Genomic DNA, 13,877 nt, shown 5'->3' with positions numbered 1-13,877 from the left:
GCATGGGTCTAAATCTCCTAAGAATGCCTGTAAAAAACTTTAGCTTCCTCATCTTTTCAATGAAGGAATAACTTTCCTCTCTTTAAGGAGCTCTCCAATTCTATGGATATGGACTAAAAGCTCAAAAAGGTTTTCCTTCCTTCCTCTCCCTCTCCCTCTCTCTCCAACACCCCCCTCTTCCTTTCTGGCTGCAGTGTGTAGCTGCTTAAAGTGGGATCTCAGTTCCCAGACCAGGGATTGAACTCAGGCTGCAGCAGTGAAAGTGTCAAATCCTAACCAGTAGACCACCGGGGAACTCCCTCGGAAAGACTTTAATAAAGGTATTCAAGAATTTTTAAAACAGATACTGACATATAATATATATACATACACATATTCTGTATCATATAATATACATATTCTGTATCATATAATATATACTGTGTATCACATAATATGTATTATGTATCATATAATATATATTATGTATCATATAACATATATATAATCATTTGACACCCTGACCTCACATTTCCTGAAGATCAAAGAGCTTCTACCACATGCTTGTGTCATTTCAAAATCTTCAAGTTCAGCCACACTTTAAATTTACATCATCACTCATTACTGATCCCTCCAGCAAGGTAAGATACTCCGGAAGTCCCTCAGGCCCTTTACCAGCAGCCCCAGGACTCCTCCTCCACACTGCCATTCCTCCCTTCCCTTCATTCTTGCTGAACCATCCACTACACATTCTAATCTCACATCTCCTGCGCACTCGCCCAGTCCATCAACACTCTAGTTTCACTTGCCTTCCTACTCAGCCCAGGACCCATATGGACTTGGCAGTTTCAATGAGCCTCACACCAACTCCACTTCCAATTTTCTGAGTACTGCTGGAGAAAGTTATGACTACAAGGAAGATTCGTTCTATCACAAGGCTAAGGCCAAGGCCCCGTAGCCCCTTACCAGGCCCTGGTCGTCTCTGGCTCCCACCTTGCTCAGATGCACAGCTGTTCCAAACATTTACCCCTCTCCTCCTCCCCCCAGTTTTACCCTCACTCTCAACGTACTCTCAGCAAATCACCTGGCCTCCTCTGTTTTTCTTTCTTCTTAAAAAGGGGAACCAACAACCCATTTCAAATGCAGTCCCACTCCCTCCCTGCTGTCAACTTTCCTCTCTAAATGTTTCTTTTTGCCCTCATTTAATCTTTTTCCCTCTGTCACACCTGTTTTTCCATGAAAAACTACTTTTGTCATGATCAAATGACTTGTTATTCAAAAAAGGACTTTGTTTTCTAATAAAAAGACATCGTTTGTCCAAATATTTGTAATATTTGTCCAGATATTATCTATAATGGGACTGGGATAACAAGTGTGAATGGAGACTGTACTGGGCAATGTGACATACGGTCACCTTGTCCAGCCCCCAGCCCTCCTACCTAAGAGGGGCTTGGGGCACTGACTACCCTCCCGCTCCCACCTTCAGTCTCTTGCTCTCCACTGACAGCCACTGTACCCACAGCACTCTTGGGCCTTTCTCATGGTTTTGCCTTAAGACGGTTTCCCTGGCCATCTCATCACCTCAAGTTACAGTCCAATCCTAACTCACATTTACTCTCTCCACTCCCTTCCCACCCAGGCACCTCTCAGGCACCAGGCTGACTTCTGTCTCCCTGCCCAAGCAACCTTGATCTTCAAAGGCTATTGACAGTAGCCTCACTGCCAAACCTAACGACCTTTCCCAGTTTTCCATCTCAGCCCCCGACCCTATTTGTTCCTTCCAAACTCTCCTTTATCTTTCCTTCCCCTACCTTTTCCTTCCCCTACCTTCTTCCTACTTCTTTCTCCTTGGCATCCTGTCAGCCTCTTTCTGTCTTCTTCCAAGCCCACAAATACTTTTTTTTTTTTTTTGGCTTTTTAGGGCCGCACCCACGGCATATAGAGGTTCCCATGCTAGGGGTCGAATCGGAGCTACATCTGCCAGCCTACACCACAGCCACAGCAGAGTAGGATCTGAGCTGCATCTGCGACCTACACCATAGCTCACAGCAATGCCAGGTCCTTAACCCACTGAGTGAGGCCAGGGATCGAACCTGTAACCTCAAGGTTCCTAGTCAGATTTGTTTCCACTGCATCCCAACGGGAACTCCCCACAAATACCTTTTTTTCTAAGCTCGGCCCTGGCCTTTTACTCTTCTCATCCATACTTTGAACCCTTCTCACAGCTTCACCATCCACCTTCATAAGGGTGCCCTCAAATCCATCTCTGTTTTTTTTTTTTTTTTTTTTTTTTTTAGGGCCACCCCTGAAGCATATGGAAGTTCCCAACCTAGTGGAGGTCTAATCCGAACTACAGCTTCTGTCCTACTCCACAGCCACAGCAATGCCAGATCTGAGCCATGTCTGCGACCTACACTGTGGCTTGCAGAACACTGAATCCTTAACCCATCGAGCAGGGCTAGGGATTGAACCTGCATCCTCACGGATACTAATTGGGTTCTTAACCCGCTGAACCACAATGGGAACTCCTCCATCTCTGTCCTTACAAGCTCCCATCCATTTCGATGGTTCACAGGCACAAAGAAATTAATACATCCGAATCCAAACTTCCATTAATTACACAAATATTTACTGACTGCATACTGCTTACAGGTGCTTTACTAGTGGCCCATCCTATTCCCATTTCTGCCATCACCAGTGTTACTCAGCTTCAGTTTTTGATGTCTCCCTCAATTCCCCCATCCAATTAGCCACCAAGTCCTGGTGCATTTACTATTTCTACAGTGTCTCAGCCAACCCAACCTCCCCCACTCTAATTTAGGTTCTCAGTGCTTCTCTTCCAGAAACTATTTTGGTAGCTTTCTAACGGGGATTACCCCGACTCCTCTGATACAGATTAACCTCCTTAAAGCATAGCTTTAATCACATCATTCCCCCACTTAAACTACCTTTGATAGTTATCTACTGCCTACTCAACAGGCTTCTTATCCCAGTGTTCAAGATGCTCACAATATGGTCCTAACTCTGCCACACAGCCTGCTGTCCCACCATCCTGCCTTGAAGCTCCTCACCCTCCAGCTTGACTACATTCCTCTCCATTCCTGGATATGCTCATACATCCTTTCCTTCAAGTCTTGGTACAGGCTGATCTCTACACCTCTGCCAGCTGAAGTTCTACCAATTCTTCAAAGCCTTGCTCAAGATTCCTTAATTAAATCTTCCCCAATTTTTCTGCCTAGAAATAGTGTTCTCCTCCTCTGAAATCACAAAGCATTTATGGTATGCCTCTATAACCATGAAATGAAGCCTTTGGTTACCTGTCTTATGCTCCCTACATGCCTCCTAAGCCCCTCAAAGAAAGGGTGACCACATGTCTGTACACTCTGTATACTGCCTTATATGTAGTAAGCTGAATGAAAGGCTGAAATAGTCAAGTTAACTTCATATCCGTCATACAGTTTAGAAAAGGATGAAAATGTAATTAATATCATCAAGGCAAATTCTTAGGAAGGTCTAGAAATTAACCATTTTTGCAGTTGCTCTTGTTAGATCAAGGCTATATGAATCATTTCATTTAAACTAAAACTGTAGGAGAATTGTGTTTTGTTTTTGTTTTTGTTTTTTTTTTTTCTTTTTAGGGCCACAACCATGGCATATAGATGTTCCCAGGCTAGAGGCTGAACTGGAGCTACAGCTGCCAGCCATAGCCACAGCAATGCCATATCTGAGCCTTGTCTGCGACCTACACCACAGCTCAGGGCAACACCAGATCCCTAGCCCACTGAGTGGGGCCAGGGATTGAACCCAGAGTCCCCATGGATATTAGTTGGGTTCATTGCTACTGTGCCACAACAGGAACTCTGAAATGTGCTTTCTTTATCAGTTCCTTAAACTATATACTTAGATAAGATCTTCGAGAGCATTTAATTCCTCTCCTCCCACGCCAATCACCAATTCTCCAGTTGAGAAAACTAAAGTTTTGAAAAATTAAGCTGCTCCCCTGGTCACATAAATCGGAAGTCATAACTGCTACTTCTTATTAAGGACCTAGTGTACCTGAGGCACTCTGCATACATTATCCCAGTCTCACAATAATGCTTCAAGGTAGGTGGTATTATTACCCCCATTCAGAGATGTAAGAATGCTCCAAAAAGTTAAATATCTTGCTACAGAGAGCCCTGCTGAGGGCAGAGCTGAGCTTCGGCCCCAATTCTGTCTGGCTGTAAAGTCCAGGCTTTTCTAACTGGACACTGCGGCAAAGGCAAGACCTACCAGATGTACTGAAACAGCGTCCAACTGCTTCTCCAGTGAACAATTACACCAACTAAGCAAGCATGTACACTTTTACGTCGTAAGCCATTTATATTTGAAATCTTGGAGGTATGAAAATGAAACAAGAGTCATAAAAGTCCCAAGGCTAATTACTGCCAACATTCCAACTCTCTTGTTAAAAACACCTTCACTCTAGAAAAGAGATAGGTTTTCCTGCTTTTTCCATTCTTAAATGTATTTTCAACCTAAAATACATTTGTCCTACCACACCTAATAAATATTTATTGAGCCCCTGGATGTCCAAGGCACATGAGAGGATACAAAGTTGAACAAATAAGACCGACATTTACTCTCTGAGAATTCACCACGAGAGGCTAACTAATGATAGGAACCACTTGGCCCTCCAACTACCAAAGGGAGCCCTGGCTAAGCCTAGGACTTCCAGTGAGAAGTCAAGAGGCTTGGTTCTAATTCCAGCCCTGCATACCAGGCAAGTCATCTCACCATGCATTAGCTTCTCTAGTAAAAGGAGGGATAAAAAGGAATGAACAATGCAATTTTAAGGTCCCTTTTAGCTTTAAAACTATATTATGTCTGAATTCACTCTTGAGATTATGCTTCTAAACGCCATCACAGTATGAAACTAGAGCCTCTCATACTAAGTGAAGTAAGGCAGAAGGGGAAAGACACATATCTGCAATCTAATATACGGCACAAATGAACCTATTTACAGAAAAGCAACAAACTCATGGACTTGGAGAACAGACTTGTGGTTGCCAAGAGGGAGGGGGAGGGAGTGGGAAGGACTGGGAGTTTGGGGTTAGGAGATGCAAACTATTGCATTTGGAGTGGATAAGCAATGAGATCCTGCTGTATAGCCCAAGGAACTATATCTGATCACTTGGGGTGGAACATGATGGGGAATAATATGAAGATAAGAATGCATACATATATATGTGCGTATATATATACATACACACACATACATACATATGTATGACTGGGTTACTTTGCTGAACAGCAGAAATTAACAACATTAGAAATCAACTACAATAAAAAAATTTTTTTAAACTTTCAAAAAAAAGAAATAGGAGTTTCCGTCATGGAATGGTGGAAACAAATCAAATAGGAACCATTAAGTTGCAGGTTCAATCCCTGGCCTCTCTCAGTGGGTTAAGGATCTGGCATTGCCATGAGCTGTGGTGTAGGTCACAGATATGGCTCAGATCTCAAGTTGCTGTGGCTGTGGTGTAGGCTCACAGTTGTAGCTCCTATTAGACCCCTAGCCTAGGAACCTCCATATGCCACTGGTGCGGCCCTAACAAAGGCAAAATAAATAAATAAAAGCCATCACAGCTGTGCCTATGGAAAGGGAACTACTGGAAGTCCACTCTTCTTAACAGTGACTTCAGAGGTACTGAGTTCTGAAAATATTCCTAAAAGTTTAAAGCAGACTAATAGGCCTCCAAAGTTTGTTATTTACAGTAAAATTTTATTCACGTTTATCCTTTAAGAGCATAGTATGAAGCACTATGTTGGAATCCTTCTTCGATTACATCACTGACATAGTCTTAATTCTTTACAATTCATTTAAGATGTTTAAAATTTGATTTAAAACAACTCCTATCTACTCTTCTGTGAAGTTATCAACATTAACAACAACAGAGTTAAGGCTTCTGCAGAGATATAAATTTTGTATCCCTTTAGTTAAAGTAATACTTCATACTATATATACTTTATATTATATTAAGAAAGTCCTACTTAATATAGACCTTCCCAAACTGCAGATAAATTTGAGATTGGTGTGCAGGGAGTGGGAATGGAGGAATATAGAAATATTAGTATTTCAAATATGAATGGAAACATTTAACACTCTGGGAATTTGACTTTGCTGATTCCCTTTCAATATTCTATACTTTTTTGTTCCTTTTTTTCTTTCTTTTTTTAGAGCCACAGCTGTGAAATATGGAAGTTCTCAGGCTAAGTAAGGGTTGAATCAGAGCTGCAGCTGCCAGCTTACACCACAGCCACAGCAACACCAGATCCAAGCCGCATCTGTGACCTACACCACAGCTTGCAGCAACCTGGGGTCCTTAACTCGGAGATCAAACCCACATCCTCATGGATACTAGTCGGATTCTTAACCCGCTGAGCCACAGTGGAAACTCATGTACTTTTTTCCAACCAACATTTTTAATTATCCATTAACTTATACAGTAGCACACTTTCCCGTGAAAGGAAAGGTAAGTCTCCATTGGCCTTATCTTCCTTCACACTCAGCATCTTAGGATGATGCTCAAACCCATCTTGTGCTGTAAGTTAATAGCACAGAAGAGGAAATGAATCTATTAAAAGAAAACTGGAAGAATAAAAAAGTTAGAACTACACCATCTAAGTGCCTTGCCTACTACACAAGACAGTGAATTTCAGCTGCCAAAGATAGTTGCACCAAGAAATCGGGGAGAAGGAATTTATTCATTCACATTCACTAGTCAATAAATTCTGAGGGCCTAATATGCCAGGCACTGTTCTTGGTGCTGGAGTTCTAGCAATCAGGCAAAAATTCCTACCACAATGGAGCTTACCTTCTAGTGCAGAGGTAGGACCTAAAGAACCCACGGAAAAAGCCGGTTGGATAGCATGATTAAGTGCTATGAAGCAAATAAAGAAGGACTAGAGATGGTCCCTGAAGTGAGTGGTGAGAGAGTGATTAAGAGGGCCTTGCTGAGTGGATGCCACTGGAGCTGAGTCCTAAATGATTAGAAAACTTGACTCGAAATCCTGCAAGTTTGGGGTGTGGTGGTAATGAGTCAAGTTAGTCTTTAAAGGTGGCCGCCGTGGTCAAAAGTTCTGAATTAATGGCAAATTAGGTTCCTTTTAAGATTTGGCTTTTAAAAGAATCACCCCAAACCTAAACCTTTAAATAGGACTACTCTACTGAGGAGCCACTTATTTTTCTTTTAAGATCCACTAACTTTCAAAGTTTTTGTTAATTACTTGAGCGGTACTTAACTAGAGGCAATTACTAGAAGGATTCCTTCAGAGCCCAAAACCTCACTTGACATGATACAGATTCTGAATGAAAGACCCAACCCTGCAGCGAATCAGCGCTCCTTCCCTGACTCATTAACGCAGCCAGGTGAAATCTTGTAACCCTTCTAAGAATGGGAAACCAGTCTCGGGAAATCTGCGGAATCTGACACCCCTCCAAAGTTCCCCCAAATCGCGGGAGGAAGGGGAAAAATAAACCTCCACCCTTTAGCATTACCTCTCCCAGGCCCTCCAGGCGTCATCGCTGCAGAAGGGCCGCTGTCCTCGGGTCAGAGGCACCCAGCGAGTACGCGCGGGGTGTACCCCGCATGAATCATCGGCGCCCGGTCCGCGGGGCGATGATTCATTCACCGCCCGGGAGCCCACGGTCACACGTTCCGGGCGTAATAGGACGGCCGCACACGCAGCTTCCTTAATTTTAAACAAATGTTTCAAAGTACAAACGCCCGGAGCCAGAAACGTGTCGACCCAGGCTAGGCGGCCGAGAGGAAACGGCACGTTCCGGCCGCTGCCCGTGTGTTCCTGGGGCCGGGAGGGGAGTGACGGGCACGTCCGTCTATCCGGCCCCCGCCACCCACCTCCGCGTCCCCCGCTGGCGCGCGGGCTGCACCCGCAGGGAGCGCGGAGGGCGCACAGGTGGGTCCCCGCCCGCCCAGCCTCTCGCCCCTCCCCGCCACTCGCGGAAGGCCGACGCGCCCTCGCCGACGCGCCGCCCGCTCGCCCCTTTCCTCTCCGTGACATCTTATATAATAACCCAGGCTAATCAAAACGGAAGCGACGCGCGCTGCCGGGCCCCGGCTCTCGGCCGGCACTGGATGCTCGCGTCCGAGGCCCCGGCCCCCGAACTAGGCGCCGGGGCGCGCGGCTCCGGGCGGGGGAAGGGCCCGAGCGGCGCCTCGGCTCGTCCCTCCTCGGAGAAGGCGCTGCCGCTGCCGGTCCCCGTCAGGAAGCCGCGAGCGTCACAAACTGCGTCAGCTTCTTCAAACACATTTCATGGGCTCCTTCCAGCCAGGGAGCCGGCTGCTCCGGCGGCGGGGCTGCGGCCGGGGCTGGCAGGAGCCCCTCCGGGGAGGAGAAAGTTCCTCGGGGCCCTCCCCTCGCCCGCGCCGCGCCCGGCCCCGCCGCGCCTCCAGCCCCTCTCGGCGCGACGCCCGCCCATCCGCGCAGCCTGCCAGCCCGCCCCGATGGCAGGTTGGACAACTTGTGACCCCCGGGCGCCGGGCAGCCCCCTCCCGCCTGCCGGGCTCGCCCGGAGCCGGGGGCCTGCCCGCCGGCCGGGCGGAACACAGCGACGCCAGAAACTTCCCCGGGCCCCGCCGGGCGGGAGAACCGCCAGGGTCCCCGCGCATCGCCCTTACCTTGCTCTCGGGAGGCCACGAGCCGGGCGGGCCGCGAGGGGCGCGTGGTGCGCGAGAGCGCGCGCGTGGGGCGGTAGGTGAAGGCGCCCGCGCCGGCGGGGGCGGGGCGGGGCCGCGGGGGTGCGGGCGGCGCGGGGCGGGGGGGCCGGCCCGGCAGGCGGGCGGGCGCGAGGCGAGCGAAGCCGGCGGCGGCAGCTGCGGCGGCGGGCGCGGGGCGAGCGCGCCGAGGGGGCGGAGGAGTTGCCGTGGGTTTGTTTACGCATTGCTGCCCGGCTCGGGGCACAGCCCGCACTCCCTGATTGGACACAAACTGGGGCACAGCCTCTCGCCGCCGCCCGCCAGGCCTCCTCGAGCAGCCGCCGCGCAGCTCCCGGAGCGCCCTGCCCGGCACGGCCCGCGGCGGCGTCCAGGCCTGGAGGGGACGAGCCGTGGAAGCGGCCGAGGAGGGCGCGGAGCCACACGTGGGGCCGGGGCTCGCAAGCGCCCACCTGTAGGGGCCCGACCTTGGCAAGGAGAAATTCGAAACTTGTGAGCCAGGAATCCTTGTGGCATCCAGTCTTGGAAGGGACATCCCCTCCGCACCCCGCCCCCCACACACCCCCCCCACACCTCCAGACAGAGGACGCTTACCCTTGATGGAGAGAAAAGTAGCTCAAATGTTAATCTGTCCCTTTGGAGATGATCAAGCTGATGCTTCCTTAAGAGCTGTCCCTGGGAGCTCGCAGTTCCTTCTCCTGTCTCCAGCTTCTCTGCTTGTAAATCTGTCCTCAGCGCAGCATTCAAAGTTGCCATCCCAAAAGTGACCTTGCCACATGACGCTCAAGAGCCTCCAACGACTCTGGTAACCTCAAGCCCCAATTCCTTAGTCTCAGAGTCCTCCATAGCAGGGCCTCCACCTTTCAGCCTCCTCCCAGTGACCAACCCTAACCCCCAAAACCCTTGTGTCCAGACAGCACCTCAGCTGCCCCTCCCTGCCCTTTCAAACTTGGTTTTGATCTTGATCTGTTCTCTGCCAGAAAACCCACAGCCACTTCCACTTGTCAAACTCGCATGGACTCAGCTCGTCCACCATCTCCTACTATCTCTGTGCAGCCTCCTCGACCCCTGTGCAGAATCCCCCCTTGTGGCTGCTATCTGCTTGGCTTGAGGGTCAGTCGTGTGTCCATTCTCTGCCCCCAGTAGGCTGTGGATTCCTAGGAACAGGAACCTGGTTTTAACAGGGCTCTGGGGATGAGAGAGAGGTGAATGCTCAAAGAATAAAACTGTGTCTGCAGCTCTGCTGGGACTGCAAAAACTCAAGACAGTCTCTGTCAAGAGAGTCTCCTGATAGACCATCCACAAACCTTATCTTGCAGAAAGCAAACACTTCCATAAACTGAGAATGCCCTCCCAGTGTGTCTCCACCTCAACACCCCTAGCTCTGTGCCCTCTATTCTCATCATGGGCACTTAATAATCCTTGGAGGAATACTACTGAGATGTTCCTTAGGCTGAGGCTCAAGGTGATCAAAGAGAGTATGATAAATCATGAAGGAATAGACACAAATGGCCACAAATCCAGTTGTTTTTATAGACAATTCCCTGGCTAAGAGTCTGGCAGTCACTGTGGATTCATCACTTTCCAATCAAACACTGGAGAAATGGCCCTTCCTAACTCTTCGGGTGGCTGGATTTCTTTCTCTCACTAGCTGTGCTGCTTCCAGCCCTCCTGGGAAAGCTGTCTTTGAACTTTGAATCCGAATGAAAGTGAAGTTTTCCTTCCCAGGTTCTTCAATAGTGATAATTTAACCCAGATTATTAATTACAAAGCTGTGGAAAAGAACTAGAATTACAACTAGGGGAAGGTGAGGCAACCCTGAGATTAGCAACTCCTGGATGCCTCCCCTCCCCCCTAGGGCTGGGGGGACCATGAAGGGCTTGTCCAGGGGGAGCTGGAGCCATGAAGGAAGTGCAGCTATGGCTGGAGATACCTCCCAAAGCCAAAAGGAATCCCCTGGCTCCTTCCTTCCTCTAGCCTCCAGGACCACCCAGGGGTAGTCCACATGGACAAGATGCAGAGGGCAGGGGTCAGAACCCCACCAATACAGATCAGAACCTAGAAAGGTGAAGGGAGCTGAGAGCGCTCTGGACTTGGGTGCTTCACTTGGTTACCTCTGGGACTCTTCCTCTGGGGTCGGGTTCTGCCTGGGCAGCACAGATTTTTCTTTTCAAGCCCCAGAACTCCTTTCCTCTTTTTCTCTTTGCCCTTTTGTTCCCATTTCTCCTTCTATCCTCTGTTCTACCATGACCCCCATATGTTTCCTTTTTCTCTCTTACCTCCAGCTGTCATTTTTCCCTTTGTGTTCCCATATACCTCCTCCTGACCTTTCCTCCCGCCCCCCCCCCACACACCCTCCAGTCTCTTCTCACCTTTGCGTATCCTACTCCTTCCTGGTCAGGATGGCAGCTTTCTTCAGCAAGGAGATGAGCAGATTCCTATGGAGGTGATGGAATTTCGAACTATTATTGTTATTATTATTAATTATTATTGGAACTATCATGTTGTTGTCTCTCTAGATACCATCCTAGATATTGCACCTGTGTTACCTCATTTAATCCCCACCTCACACTATTGGCTGGGTACCATCGAGTAGAACTCTGGTGGTTTCGCAGTTGTCTATCTCAGGGAAGGCTTTGCTGGTTCAGCCCCCTTACCCTTCCTCATCTCCAAGTGTCTCCCTCCACCCTTTCTTTTCCTTATCCTACATCTTTTCCTCTTATTAACACAAATTATTTTGCCTAGATCCCAACCCCCAACAGTCTAATACATCTCCATTCTAAATATTCAGGGATTGAGAACAGCTACATGAAGGGGGTGGCATTCCAGCTGGCTTTTGAAGGCTGTATAGAATTTCAATAGACGGAGATGGAAGGACATTCTTGTTGGAACAGTGAATAGTATGGTCCAACTTGACAGAAATGCAAGCAATGGCCAGGAAATAAAACCAGATTTCAGGCATTTGTTCTTTTGATTTCGGTTCTCTAAGACCACTTCTGAGTGGAAATGGTTTGTTTCTGAACACAAACTGACCCTAAGTATATCAGGTATAATTCATATAACTCAGACCTTAACTTTTAAAGCCAGAAAGAAATCTAGACATTGTCTGACCCAACATGTCCATTTTTCAGGGCAGCGAGGCCTAAAAGACAGGTAACTGGAATATCATGGTAATTACACCTGGGCATTAGAGTTTGATTACATGTATTCAAATCCCTGCTTAGACAAATGTTAGGTTATACGATCTTGAACTTCTCTGTGTTTGTTTCCTCATTTATGAGTAGGAAAAATGATAGAATGTATCTCATTGGGCTCTTGTAAGAATCAAATGTTTTTACAAGTGAAACACATAGCACAGTGCCTGGTATACAATCTGTCTTCAATAAATATAGATGAGTATGTTTTCCCATTGTTATTCAGCTAGTAAATATCAGAGCCAGAACAGGTTCCCCCAAATCTTTTAAGCATGATTTCACATGACTACTTAGCTTGTAAATACTAGCACTAGAACTGGTCCCCCCAGTCTTTTAAGCTGTAGTTGAGTGTCCTTTCCATTACTAGAAGTAATGGATGCTTATTGAATAGCATGCATGGGACTGTGGTGTGGAAGTGCTCAGTTATCCTTCCAGATCCCATTGCTCTCGCATTTCCTGCTGTCTGCTCTGTTCCAGCCTCTGCAATACCACTGTGCAATCAGTTCTGCACATGTGAAGTCCAGGAGAGAAGACGGACATGAAAATTAGGAACGGACGTGTTTTTTACAAGTTCTGATATAGTCAAATTCTGCTAATTTAAATTTCAAAGGACCAAGAAAAAAAAAGTCATTGAATTCAAGGGGTTGGAATGATCTGTCATTCTGCAGCCTACCAAGTATCAAACCTACTAGTGTAAATTTTGGTAGTTCCTTAGGGGAACTCACTGGGATCAAGAAAAAGCCTTCTTTTCTTTTCTTTTTTTTCTTTGTTTTTTAGCTGCACCATGACATGTGGAAGTTCCCAGGCCAGGGATTGAACCTACACTGCTCAGCGAACTGAGCTACTTCAGGGATAACACCAGATCCTTCATCCACTGCACCACAAGGGAACTCAAAGAAAAAGCCTTCATTGAATCAAACGTCCAGTCATTCAACAAAATTGTCACAGTAGGACTCTTTGTCCCTCCACCTTTCCTTTCTGAGTCCCCTGGTCCCTCTATTCAAATCTCCCTCAGCTTCATGAACTTAAGGCCAAACACTGTCTGGAGAGTAAGCTCTTTTTTTTCCCATTTTTTCTTTTTAGGGCCTCACCAGCAGCATATAGAAGTTCCCAGGCTAGGGGTCAAATTAGAGCTGCAGCTGCCAGCCTATGCCACAGCCACAGCCACGCCAGATCTCAGCCTCATCTGTGGACTACATCGCAGCTTGCAGCAACACCAGATCCTTAACCCACTGAGCAAGGCCAGGGGTCGAACCCAAATTACCACGGATACTAGTTGTGTTCTTAACCCACTGAGCCACAATGAGAACTCCTGGACTGTAAGCATCTTGAAGCAATGAACCACCATCTACTTACCTTTCCATCAATGGAGCATAGCTCAGGATCTGGGCACAATAGATACCTATGTGTTGTTGAAAAGACTGATGTAAGCAATGCCACACATATCAAAAGTATCTCTTCCACCGCCTCCTCCAAAGCTTTGTCTCCTTAGTTGATTGTCCTCAGCTAGTTGTCAGCCTGCTATACTAATTCACCAGAAAGCATGGCAACAGCTGAATATGAAATAAATGTGCATTTTACAATACCAACTACATTCAAAGGGGTTTATTTTAATGGTGGAAACCCAGGCAGTACTTTAAGAGGGTCAGGAAGATATTTTGGGGGCAGCTGGACTTTCCTAACACCTTCACATCACACTACACAAACTGAAGTTTATCTCTGCTATAAATAAAGTCTACTTGACTTTGATTGTTACATATTTTAGTGTAGATTTCTTAGGTTAATTTGTAGACAACCTCCATGCTACATATGGCTGTATTAATTATCTTGCCTAAGTCATTTCTTGAAAGACACATTTTCTTTAATCTTAAAAGTGTCAATCATTGTTCCATTTTTCTCTTTCACATCAAAGCCAGACTAATGATGCAATATCTTTAATCCCAATATCTTTGTTTTACTTTCTCTATTTCATTTACATCCTTCCTCT

At 47.1% G+C, this 13,877-nt stretch overlaps 1 protein-coding gene across 1 annotated transcript in view; it reads right to left on the bottom strand.

Annotated features, from left to right (window-relative positions):
* PCGF5 (polycomb group ring finger 5) overlaps nt 1–8,784 on the bottom strand; it is a 130,173-nt gene extending 121,389 nt beyond the window's left edge. The window contains exon 1 of the mRNA XM_047762408.1: nt 8,661–8,784. The gene's annotated coding sequence lies outside the window, so the exon portion shown is untranslated. The remainder of the gene's footprint in view (nt 1–8,660) is intronic.
* Nucleotides 8,785–13,877: the final 5,093 nt, after the last annotated feature.

The sequence above is a fragment of the Phacochoerus africanus genome, chromosome 15 (genome assembly GCF_016906955.1).
Source record: "Phacochoerus africanus isolate WHEZ1 chromosome 15, ROS_Pafr_v1, whole genome shotgun sequence".
Taxonomy (NCBI): Eukaryota; Metazoa; Chordata; class Mammalia; order Artiodactyla; family Suidae; genus Phacochoerus; species Phacochoerus africanus.
Note: the sequence above shows the minus strand (reverse complement) of the source record. Positions and strands in the feature narration are given on the sequence as shown.